The sequence below is a fragment of the Narcine bancroftii genome, chromosome 11 (assembly GCF_036971445.1).
Source record: "Narcine bancroftii isolate sNarBan1 chromosome 11, sNarBan1.hap1, whole genome shotgun sequence".
In the NCBI taxonomy this organism is placed as follows: Eukaryota; Metazoa; Chordata; class Chondrichthyes; order Torpediniformes; family Narcinidae; genus Narcine; species Narcine bancroftii.
Window position 1 is genome coordinate 37119724 of NC_091479.1, and position 12079 is coordinate 37131802.

A 12079-nucleotide genomic window follows, 5' to 3' on the forward strand; every position below is an offset into this window, starting at 1 on the left:
TTTGGAGATAGACATGCTGGGGGATGGACCCGGCAGGGGACTGTCCATTGACTCCGTCTTCAATGCCTGACACCGGCTGGATGATCACCGTTCTCTTTCCCAGGTCTCACGAAAACTTTCTTACCCCAATTCCACCACCTACAAACCCTTGTCATGTCCCACCCACTCACCCACAGGGCCAAGGGTAACTAGGAGGGGGAAGCTCCTGGCTGTGGGCACACAGCTCGTTGAAGGACAAGTGGGAGCAGGAATCCTGGGGAAGAGGTGAAGGGCAGTGTGTACTGTAGCAGCTAGCTGAACTGGGCCACATTCTCCAGGATGGTGGGGGGAGAGAGAGAGAGAGAGAGAGAGGACTGGCTCAGATGGGATAGATATCTGTGTGCCAAGGGTCAGGGGATTCCCCAGCTTTGTGAAGGTATGGGACACTGTCAACGGGAAGGAGATGGACCACTGCCCTCCCCACATCTCCACTGTCTAGGGGTCCTAGGAGCAGCTCAGATACCAAGGCCTGTGGGTGGGGGAAGGGGAAGGTTAAAGAACTTTGGTGGGGTAGTTGTGATGGGTAATCGATTGGAGAGGGTCCCAGTGAAGGAACTGGTCTGGTGGGAGGACAGACCTGATGTTGGGCCTTTGGATACAGGCGAATTGGCGTGGGGGACGGGGACAGGGACTTTTGGCTGGGCATGTTGTGGGACAGGGGCTTGTTGAAAGCCCTGGTGGGAGACAGGAGCTCTGGAGACGGTCCAAGCAATGGGTGGAGCATTGGGGATGGGCCCAGTGGGGAATAGGGGCTTTGTTGACAGGCCTGACAGTATTTTGGGGATGATCTCAGCAGGGTGAGGGGTTTGGGAACAGGCCTGGTTGGAGATGAGGGCTTTGGGGAAGGGCCAGGTGGCTGACAGGGGACAGTATTAGGGAAGGACCCAGAGGACAAAACCACCCCTGGAGCTCTGGTTCACCTCGGGTCACTCACCTTGGCTTTGATCTGCGGGAAGCTGAATTCGTTGCAGTTTGGGTTCATCTCCCGGATCTGCTCCCTGGATGAGGTCTGCAACACCTGTTGGGACAGAAACCACCTTCACTACTGGCTCGGGGTGGGCGGAGCAGGAGGGTGACAAGGGGAGGGAATGCAGTGTATGTGTACCAGGTCATTGACATGGAACGAGCCCTAGAACTGGGATGGTGGTGAAGGCTGAAACCTTAGGGGCATTTAAGAGGCTCTGAGTCACGTGGATGAAAGAAAAATGGAGGGTTATGAGGGAGGAAGGGGTTAGTTATTTTTATTTTGGTATGAATACATCGGTCGGCACAACATCGCGGGCTGAACTGCTTGTACTGTGCTCTCATGATCTATGTTAAACGTGTCCTGTCAGTCTTTCAGCAAGCGGATATGTCGGGGAGGGACCGCTGCCGACTGGCACATTCCAGGCTGCAGGCATACATGCTGAGGGATGCACGGAGGCTTGGCGTAGCCAACACGAAGGCACTATGGGGATGGATCATAATCCTTCCATAACCGTGCACTGAGAGGCTGAGAGCAAGGGGAACTCCTCCAACAGCAGAGGGGGGCAGTAACCACACGGTATCAAAGTGGTGGCAATGAAGGTAAACAGAGACATATACAGCAATGTGTAGTGAAGGGAATATCTGGATACAACAGGAGGAGGAGAAAAGACTTGGAATGGTCTTCCTCTTTGGAAATAATTTGTAAATAAAGTCAATTTTGTGGCGTTGGGGGAGGGGAAGAGAAAAGCCCTACTCAGTCAACTTTGCTTCATGAGATACATTCTCCGATCCAGAAAATCTCTTCTGCACCCGCTCCAGAGTACAAGAACAAATTTATTACCCTTCGATAGCACAAGTACGACCTGATAAAACAGAGTTCTTGGGGTAAACATACGCAAACACACAACCAAGCCCTCACACAACAGACAAATGATACATGTGCAGCACGTCCAGAAAAATTACTCGATATTGTTGAGTAAATAGCAGAGTGGAGGAGTATTTGTATGAGCAGCTCATCAATCGTTCCACGTTCTCCCTGCCTGGAGGAAGAGGCTGTTCCTGGGCCTAGTGGTACTGGCTCTGAAAGTCCTGGATCTCTTTCCCGACGGGAATAGCTGGATGATGCTGTTGGCCGGGTGAAGGGGTCCTCGATGATTTTGTCAATGATCATAGTGGATCACATTGATATTTGGGGTGGTGGGGGGCAGGAGGGTGTCCCCAGTGTTGCTCTAGGCCACTTTGCGTCCTGTGGATTGACCTCTGATCATTTTTTAAAAAATATTATTTATAAATAAAATCCACAAAGAATTCACACAATTAATAATAACACAGATAAAATATAAATACACTTGTCATAGTTAAAAGAAAGAATAAAGAAATCCCACCCCCCCCCAATTAAACCACCCCATCTCCCCTCCATCCCCTTGCTAAAAGAAAAAGTAGAAAAATGAGGACAAGGGACCCCCAACAGGAGAACCAATTACTTTAACGTTCCTTTTCAAAAACTGAGGCCTGAAGCAGAAAGGGAATGTTAGAGCCACCCTTTGTAAATATGGGGTCCATATTCTTCCAAAATATATGGTTGAGGTGGCCTGCTCACCAGGACGAAAGCCAGTACACAAGATGGATGACGAACACGGTGACTACACAGATCCTGCGGCAACCAATCATCTTCGTCCCAGGTGACATCCCGCACAGTGGGAAGCAATGAGCAATGGCGAGAACACCCACCAATCCGAGGCTGGCTTTGCCGTCTCGTAAGACCTGTCATCAGTAGCGGGAGAGTATATAAGCAGAGCTGCCAGTTCAACGAACCAGTCTTCGACTTCAACTTCACGGGTGTGTATCATTCATTCCACACATCATGGTGAGTGTGCTGGATATCGGTGCGAAGGAAGAGACTTTCACCATTGACCACCTCAAACCAGCACATCTGGACATTAGCAAATTCAGCCCCCACGACCCAGATATAGGTGACCGAAAGCAGCGAACAGCGCTGGTTCTAGGGAGGTGGGGCATCATGCTAACTGGGATGCCACTCTGTACACAAGATGGCCAACGAATGTGGCAACTGTTCAGAGTCCACGGGGACCAACGACTTTCATACCAGGGGACAACGCGCACGGCAGGAATCAACAAAGAAGGGAACACCAAACAATTGGAGGCCGGCATGGATGTGACATCACTCCAGTCGACAGCAGCAGGGAGAGAATAGAAGCAGAGCTGCAAGTGTAATAAAGGAGTCTTTGACTTTGATTTTTTGGGCGTGTGTCTGCCTTTCCACCCATCACAGTAGCGCGCACGCTCCAATTTCACATCGAATGGTCTTGCTCATCTTACATCGGGAGTCACGTGTACAGTTTCCTTACCTGAAGCATGAGAAGTGCACAAAGATCATCAGATTTGTTTCTGGGGTGTTTTAAGCAGGTGATAGAAGGAAAGTTTGAATGTGGATCTCTTGGTCGTTGGTAAAAAGGGAGATGACCTTACAACATTATGAGAGGACACAGCAGCACGGATCGAGAGAGGATAATGCAAAGGAGCCGAACACCAAGTGTCACAATTTCCCAATAACCGATCAGCTGCTTAGACTTTAAGAAATGTCTTCAATGAAAATGTAATATCCTTGGAATTCTCTCTACTTTTGAAGGTGCATTTGAAATTGGGATCCATGGACTTGTGATGAGTTTATTGCCGTACCCACTCGTAGAGGGATCATATGCATTGAACTTAGATGTAAATACTTGGAAAAAAGTAGCAGACATTAAATTGGAAGCGGTAATAAATATGAAGGAAAGATTGAGAATAAATAGTCTCCCTTGCAGTTGGGGTACAATGTATTGCTTGAGATCAGAGGAATCCTGGAGCCAGGACAAAGTGATCCTGTGTTTCCCAAGGATTTGATTGTTGTTGGATTAGTAAAAAGTGGAAGGGCCGAAGGGTCTTCTGATCCTTCGACTGCTTGATTTGTCTTCTGATGCTGATTGGGTTCACCTGTGTATTCGCTCGCTCGCTCGCTGATTGGTTGCTTCAGTTACGCGAGGAAACGGGTTGATTCGGTGAGGCCGTTATTTGATTGGACGCTGAAGTCGGGTTGGATTGATGGGCGGGTTCGCGGGTTGATTGGCTCTTGCTGTGAGGAGGCGGGACATTTGCGGCAGCGTCGTCTGCTCGGGGTCCGTCGTGTCGCCTCGGGCGCGAATGGGAGTAAGTTGGCGGAGGCGCCGGAACCTTCCACAGTGGCGCGGTCCAGGGAAAGCGGGCGCCCCGCAGTCCACCGGGCCCCACCCGGGACCGGCCGGTACCGGCGGGGTGTTTGGGTCGAGCCGAGGCGTCGGTGTGAGGCCTGATGCCGCCGACAGGGCGAGGCTGGAGGCCGCGGGCTTACTTGCAGCGGGAAGGGGTGGGGGCAGGTGATTGGCAAGTCTGGTTTGCGCATGCGTGGTGGGTTGGCAACGGAGTTCGGTTCGCGCATGCGCGGCTGATACGCATGTCCCAACTGAGGGCCACGAACTGAATCGTATTTGCAAGCGCCAACTGACACTCGCGCATGCGCACAGAAATTAAGATGGCTGTCCCCAGCCGATGGAGCCCGAGACGCTGAGTCACAAAGTCAATCCGCACATTTTGGGTTTTACGTGTCCTGTGTCTGTTCTTGTTTGTCAAATCGTTTGATTTTAAAAATAGGCTCTAAGACTTCAGGGCTCCTCGCACGGGGGCAAAACGCCGACTTGCGACCATTGTGGGGTCTGATTGATCCTTTGGACTACACTATGGTCGCAGGTCGGGGAGGACCTGTCGGGGTCATTGGGTCGCTGAGGAAGGGATGGAAAACCAATCCATTTTTTGCTTCCCAATGCTCATAGAATGTGTCTGATTCCATTCGTTTTTCCTGTTGTAGTATCACATAAGAATAGACAATAATATAAAAGGAATAAAAATAAAAGACAAGGAATATAAAATCAGTCTATTTGCAGATGATGTTATAGTGTACTTAACAGAACCAGAACTATCAATAAAAGAATTATATAAGAAATTGAAGGAATATGGAGAAGTGTCGGGTTACAAGATCAACGTAAATAAAAGTGAAGCAATGCCTATGAATAATGCGGACTTCTCAAAATTTAAGAAGGAATCTCCATTTAGATGGCAAATGCAGGCAATAAGATACCTAGGTGTACAAATAAACAAAAATTTTGGCCAACAATATAAACTCAATTATTATCCACTAATGAAAAAATTACAGGACGATTTAGAGCATTGGAAATATTTACCACTAACACTAATAGGAAGGATAAACTGTATTAAAATGAACATTTTCCAAGGATATTATACTTATTTCAGGCATTGCCAATACAACTGACAGAAAAATTCTTCAAAGAGTTAAAGAAAATAATAAGGAATTTTTTATGGAGAGGGGGGAAACTGAGGATAGCACTAGATAAATTAACAGAATGGTATAAACAAGGAGGCTTACAATTGCCAAACTTTAAAAATTATTATAGAGCCGCACAATTAAGATACCTATCAGATTTTTATCAAACGAGGGAAAAACCAGACTGGACGAGATTAGAATTAGATAAAATAGGGGAAAAGATACCTGAACACATATTATATAAATGGGATGAAAAATTGGTACAACATAGAACTTCTCCAGTATTACATCAACTCCTCAATATTTGGAAGAAGATTCATGTAGAAAGAAATAAAACAAACTATCAATTACCAAAACTAATATTGACGCAAAATAAGTTACTCCCTTTTACAATAGATAACCTTTCCTTTAGAGAATGGGAAAAAAAAGGGATTAAAAGAATAGAAAATTGTTTTTCAGGAAGTAGATTCTTATCCTTTGAACAAATGAGAGATAAGTACCATATAACTGGAGATACAGCGCTGGCATATTACCAATTGAGATCCTACTTGAAGGATAAATTAGGAAGCAGTTTGAGTTTGCCAGAGAGAAGTAACCTTGAATATGTGATTACAGATACAATGTTAATCAAAAGATTTATAACAAATATGTATATTAAACTGCAAGAAAAGGATAATGAGGAAACAAATGGTAAAACTAAACAAAAATGGGAACAAGATTTAAATATAAAGATAAAAAAGGAAACATGGGAGAAATTATGTTCTGGAACGGTGAGAAATACAATAAATACGAGGCTACGTATGATACAATATAACTGGTTACACAGACTATACATTACACCTCAAAAGTTAAACAAATGGGACCCAACAGTATCTGATAGATGTTTTCGATGTAAAAAAGAAATGGGAACAACAAATCATGCAATCTGGACATGTGAGAAAGTAGAAAAATTTTGGTAAGATCTCAATCAGATATTAAATAAAATAACAGAAAACAATATACCAAAGAATCCAGAGATCTTTCTCCTAAGTAACATAAAAAACAAAGAATTTGGAATTGATTTGGAGGATGCACAAAAAAGATTTGTTAAGATAGCTCTAGCCGTAGCAAAAAAATGTATTATGTCAACCTGGAAATTGGAAGATAATTTGAAAATACAACAATGGTATATAGAAATGAATAAATGTATTCCATTAGAAAAAATTACATATAGTTTAAGAAATAATATCGAAATATTTGAACAAATATGGGAGCCTTATATTAAATACAATAGTGAAAACCTACCGGGGACAATCATTACCTAAGTTGATGGAAGGAGAAGGAAAGAAAAGAATGGACTCAGTAGAATTTCTGGTGTATTTTTGTTGAATGACAACATTGTCTGACTTGTTTATTGTAACCTAGATTGTATACCTTAAATGGATGGGGGGGGGTGGGGGGGGGTGGGGGGGGGTGGGTTGGGAGGAGGGAGGGGGGAGGAGAAAATGTCACTGTATATGTGTGAAAAGGAAAAAGTGTGTATCATGGCTAATGTGATTTATGGTGTGAAAAATAAAAAATGTTAAAAAAAAAGTTAGATGTTATTTTTTAAAGTTGTGTCACTTGAACAATAATGCTCCAATCCTTCTGATCCTGACGTACCATGTGTTTAAAATGTAATGTTTCTCAGTTACTTGATCGAATGCCTTAAAAATATAGGGACTTTGGTGTTAAAAATACAGAGTAAAGATTTCACCAATCCTTTTGAATTTATGATCTCTGGGATTTCTGGTCATGTTTTCTATTTAGGTTGGTGTATCTTGCAGACCTGTTTGGTTGCAGCAAGTAAGAAGTTATCCATTTGTAGCATCCGCTGCGGCAGCGCTACCAAATAAAGAGACATCCAACCAAGGTGAGTGTAAAACAAAGACTGGCTTTTCTGGTTTAAATTCCCCACGTGTGCTCACTGGCCCACCCACTTCTGGTGACGTACCCCTGACTTCCAGCATCACTCTCCAGCTGGCTGGCCGCTCCGCGGAAGTGAAGGGCATCTCAGCCCGCACATGGTGCACGGCCCAGGCTCCTTCTCAGTGCCATCTTGGACTGTCCAAGTGTTGCAGTGATTTGGCCTTTTTTGCTTGCCCGGTCGCCTAGTGGGCTATAATCTCAGCGTTGATAAGGGGGAAATTCTTTCAATGTTTTATTCACTTTTATTACAGAATTCTTCCTAGTTTATCTGTGTAACATTGAAAGTAATGGGTTTTCATGAACAGGGATCATGATTTTACTCATAATTTGGTGAGCCAATGGATAGGACAGTTTTTGCTAATGCCCCATGGGAATCAAAATAAAAATGAAGTAACAAAATTAGGAAGGTTTGTTGACCCTTCCTTTTAAGCAGGATGTCAGGATAACCTTCATGTTGCTTGCTGAATTAAAATGTGATTTGTCAGTTCTTAATGGCAGCTGCCATTATTGGCATTGCAAGGAGAGATGGGAAATGGGTCAGGTCCTTGGTGGTCCCAGTAATGCAATGTAGAAAGATGTCACGGGGCTGAATGTGGTTTAGGGAGGGAGAGGGTATTAATTTTTAGGAAAAGTATGTGGCCAGCCACCTATCAATATTTTTTTATCAAATAGAAATTACTGCTGGTAGAAGCCATTTCCTACTTTGAACAGGCCCAATGTCATTATCCAAGCAGATATTGTTAAGAGCCCAAAGGATCCCAAAACCCAGCAGCAAGAGACATTCACCAAGACAAGTGGTTTTTAAAGCAGAAGTTATTTTTAATCAAATTTAATCATGAAAATAGAATTAAACTTTAACCTAACTCTATACTTAACAAACCCAAATTAACCCCTTTTTAATTCTAAGTGCACATATTTGTAATGTGTTTAAATTTAAGAAAAGTGATTTGGTTCACAGTTCAATCTTACTTCTCTTTCTTCCAAGTTCTCTGGATGCAGGCAATTCCGCTGTGCACAGAATGGAATGTGTATACATTTCACCAGGATTTGGTGCTCGATAGGTAAATGTTTACCGCTCAGGATAGTTCTTGTAGGGTTTTTAGAGAGAGATGTGTTGTTCCAGGATTTCCACAACTGTGACCATTAGTCACCTCAATGTCTCACTGTTGAACTTTGCCCCGTTAGGGTTTTCCAGAGGGTAACTTCTTCCTGCAAGCTACTACAGAGTTCCATTCCTCTTTTTCCAAACAACAGGAGTTCTTTCTTCTGCTTAACCTAGTGTTAGATAAACAAAACCAAGGAGTGAATTTCCTGTAAGCACCCTGCAGAAATGTACTTGTAGCCATCCTGGCTCCATTTCCAAACAATGGTCATTCATTTTATGACATCAGTTTGATTAACACCTACTTGTGAATGTGCATAACATTCTCCAGAGATCTTCAATATTTCTTCAGTCTTTCAAATAAGATGTTTTAAAATGTATTTGTGTGTGTATGTATGTAACCTACTCTAAATCTTACCAAAATCCCAAATATTACCAAATTCTCCAAATATATTTATCCATTACAATATCACGTAAGGAGCATTTAAGAGACTCTTAGACAGGCATACATGGGTGAAAGAAAAACAGGGTTGTAGCGGATGCACAGCGCAGTATTACAAACCACCACCATCAGTTCACAGACTTACCTGACACGTCGCGAGCTAACAGTGCTGGGCACCAAAGTACAGTGAGTGGATCAGATGAAGCCCCTGCCTAAAGGCACTGGGCACTAATGGCTCGTAGCTTTAATCTGCTGGTCCTGTGGACCGGAAGGTGTTCACTAATATTCTCATTGACAGGCAGGGAATAAAAGGTCTGTGTATGTCTGCAATAAACCAGTCTTGAGTTGACTACCTTTGTATGTGTTTGCCTTTATTGAGTAGCATCTACCGCAGTAGCCGCTACAGGGTTTTTTTTTGTTAGAAATATCTAGATCAGCACATCGTGGGCCAAAGGGCTTGTACCGTGCTGTAATATTCTGTTATTTCTGTTATTGCTTGACTTTGAATTATCTCTTGTAAACACTGTGAGACTTCAATAATGTAGCAAATTTGCACAGCAACATTGCAGTCAGGAGTTTGTATCTCCTGGTTGACTTGAGCTTTTCTCTTTTTTACATAATGCTTTATAGGTCTGGTCAGTAAGAAAAGAAATATTGTGCATGTTGAATATGTCATTATGTCTGAAAGTAACACTGGAAAAGAGTCAGTAACACCAAGGTAAATAGCACCCTTTAGTGGCTGGTGCAGTTTCCTGATGGGCACAAGTTATCACTCAGTGGCGACAGTGATGTGAAAATGTGGGTAAATTATTTTGTATATGATTTATACATGTTAAAATTAGCTGTTGTTTGTTCCAATTTCAGGTAGGTGTGGTTGCAAAGTGGGTAAGGATAGAAAATGCTTGGGGATCAAAAACTGGGGCTTGCATTTGATGGTGTGAAAGTCAAAATGGAAACTCAGAAAAAGGCTAATCTGATTAAGCAAGCCACTGGCTCTTATACTTTCACCAGAAGTGAATCTAGAATTGAATTTTGAGTCTTTTACAGTGGGTATCTTCAAAGTCTGTTGATTGCAAGACTAAATTAAGAGCCCTTTTGCCCCTGGCTGTACTGAAAGATTGTTTTGTTTATTAACTAAATCTTTCTGAGAGGGAGAATAGACTGAATCTGCTTTCCTACTCATTGGTGATGAATCTTACAGTAAGATCTTTCAAATAATTACAGATTCCTAATTCCTCCCAGTCCTCGGGCATTTTCTCCTGCAATCTACATCAGTTACCACCATCCAGGGATTCTCATGCTGGGTAATGTTTCACAATCACCTCCTCCAACCATGTCCTTGCACTCTGTGGCAGGAAATCCTATCCAGAGTAAATGACAGATTGGCTGAGCACCTCCACGTCGATCACAATGGCCATCTTGGCTCATGGTCACAAGATGTTTTAAGTTCCATTCCATTCCCACTCTGACCTTTGTCTTCTGCCTCCTCCATTGTCAGGGTGAGGTCAAATCCAGAGGAACCATCTCTTATTGAATTTGTGAATCGATGGTATGAATATGGAATTTTCCTAGTTCATGTAACCTGCCCACACTCCCCCATATTTATCTCTCTCTCCTATTGATTCACCCAGTTCTCCTCGTATTTTCCCTTCCAAACCAGATGACTTATAAATGTGGGCAGAGAAATGGCAGATGGAGTTTAATCTGGACAAGTGTCTTGCACTTTGAGAAGAGTTGTAGTAGTGTTGCAATGAGGGATCTTGGGGTGCAAGCGCGAGCTCCTTGAAAGTGGCAACAAAAGTGTAGGGTGTTAAAGAAAGTATTCTTCATTGAGCAGGGCATGAAGTATAAACGTGGTTAGACCACATTTCAAGTGTTTTCTGCATTTCTAGTTGCTGCATAACAAAAAGAGTTTATCAGGGGGTTGCTTGGGATAGAGCATTGGTTCTGGGGAGAGGTTGGACAAATTTGGATAGTTTTCTCTGGAACATTGGAAGCTGAGTGATGACCTGGTTGAAATTTATCCAATTATTGTAGTCCTGGAGAAGGTAGATTTCTTCTTCCCCCTCCCCTGTGGGAGATGTAAAAATACTACGATGCCTATATTGAACATGAGAGGGGAAAAGGAGAAAAGTGAGGCAGGTTTTTGCACAGTGCGGTGGGGGTCTGGCCCACGTTGCCAGGATAGTGGTGAAATCACCACGATTTAAGAGGCATTTAGTTGGGCACATGAACAAGAGGGAATAATGGGTGATGTGTATGGACCATGTGCTGACAGATTGGATTATGCTCTATTGGGTGATGATTCATCTCTTTTCAAGGATTGTTGCCAATGGGCAATAAACTCTTCACAAAGGTCTATCTCCAATGAATGTATTTAGAACATTTCCATGAGTTAATTCCCGGTAGAAACACCAGTTTATTATTCAAGCCGTGTAGCCACAGCAATAATACAAAATTTGAAGGCCATCATTACTAAATCCATTTTAATCAGCCTTCACCTTGTTCAATGTTCAGTTGAGACAACAAAATCAAAATGCAACTTTTAACCTCTAGGAAAGATTAATTACCCTCTGTACCACAGAATTATTACTGAAAAAATATTTGGAAAATTTTGTGAATTCAGCTTCCAAAGAGGTGATGAAGAGGAACCACAACAACATTTTAAAATATTAAATCCAGAACATTTATTAGAAGATGTTTATCACAATAAACATGTTCAGGTTCAGTAATGATCGATTCTGGATTGGCATGTGGCAGTAATAAAAAGAATGCAGGATAGATATATTCCAAGGATAAATAAATTAAAGATTTGGATTGTGGTTTAAATGATTTTGTGGCCAAATTTGCGGAGGTCACCAAGATAGGGGACAGAGAAGGAAATGTAGAAACCGTAAAGTTGCAGAAGGATATAAACAGATTAGGAAACTGGGCAAAATGATGGCAGATGAGATTTAACACCGAGAAATGTACAGTTGTACATTTTGGCAGTGGAAATAAACAGGAAGCATACTATTTGGATGGGATGAAAATCAGACCTTGGATGTGCAAAGGGACCTGGGTGTCCTTGTGCAAGGAAACCTAAAAGTTAATGACCAGGTGAAATTGGTAATGAAGAAAGCGAATACTATGTTGGCATTCATTTCATGAGGAATAGTGTACAAGAGTAAAGAGGTGTTTATGAGGCTCTATGGGGCACTGGTGAGAG

General features: G+C 42.9%; 1 long non-coding RNA gene across 1 annotated transcript in view; it reads left to right on the forward strand.

Annotated features, from left to right (window-relative positions):
- Window positions 1-4149: 4149 nt before the first annotated feature.
- The window catches only part of LOC138745253 (uncharacterized), a 31660-nt gene continuing 23730 nt past the window's right edge, over window positions 4150-12079 (forward strand). The window contains exons 1-2 of the long non-coding RNA XR_011346103.1: window positions 4150-4212; window positions 7169-7271. This is a non-coding gene — a long non-coding RNA (uncharacterized lncRNA). The remainder of the gene's footprint in view (window positions 4213-7168; window positions 7272-12079) is intronic.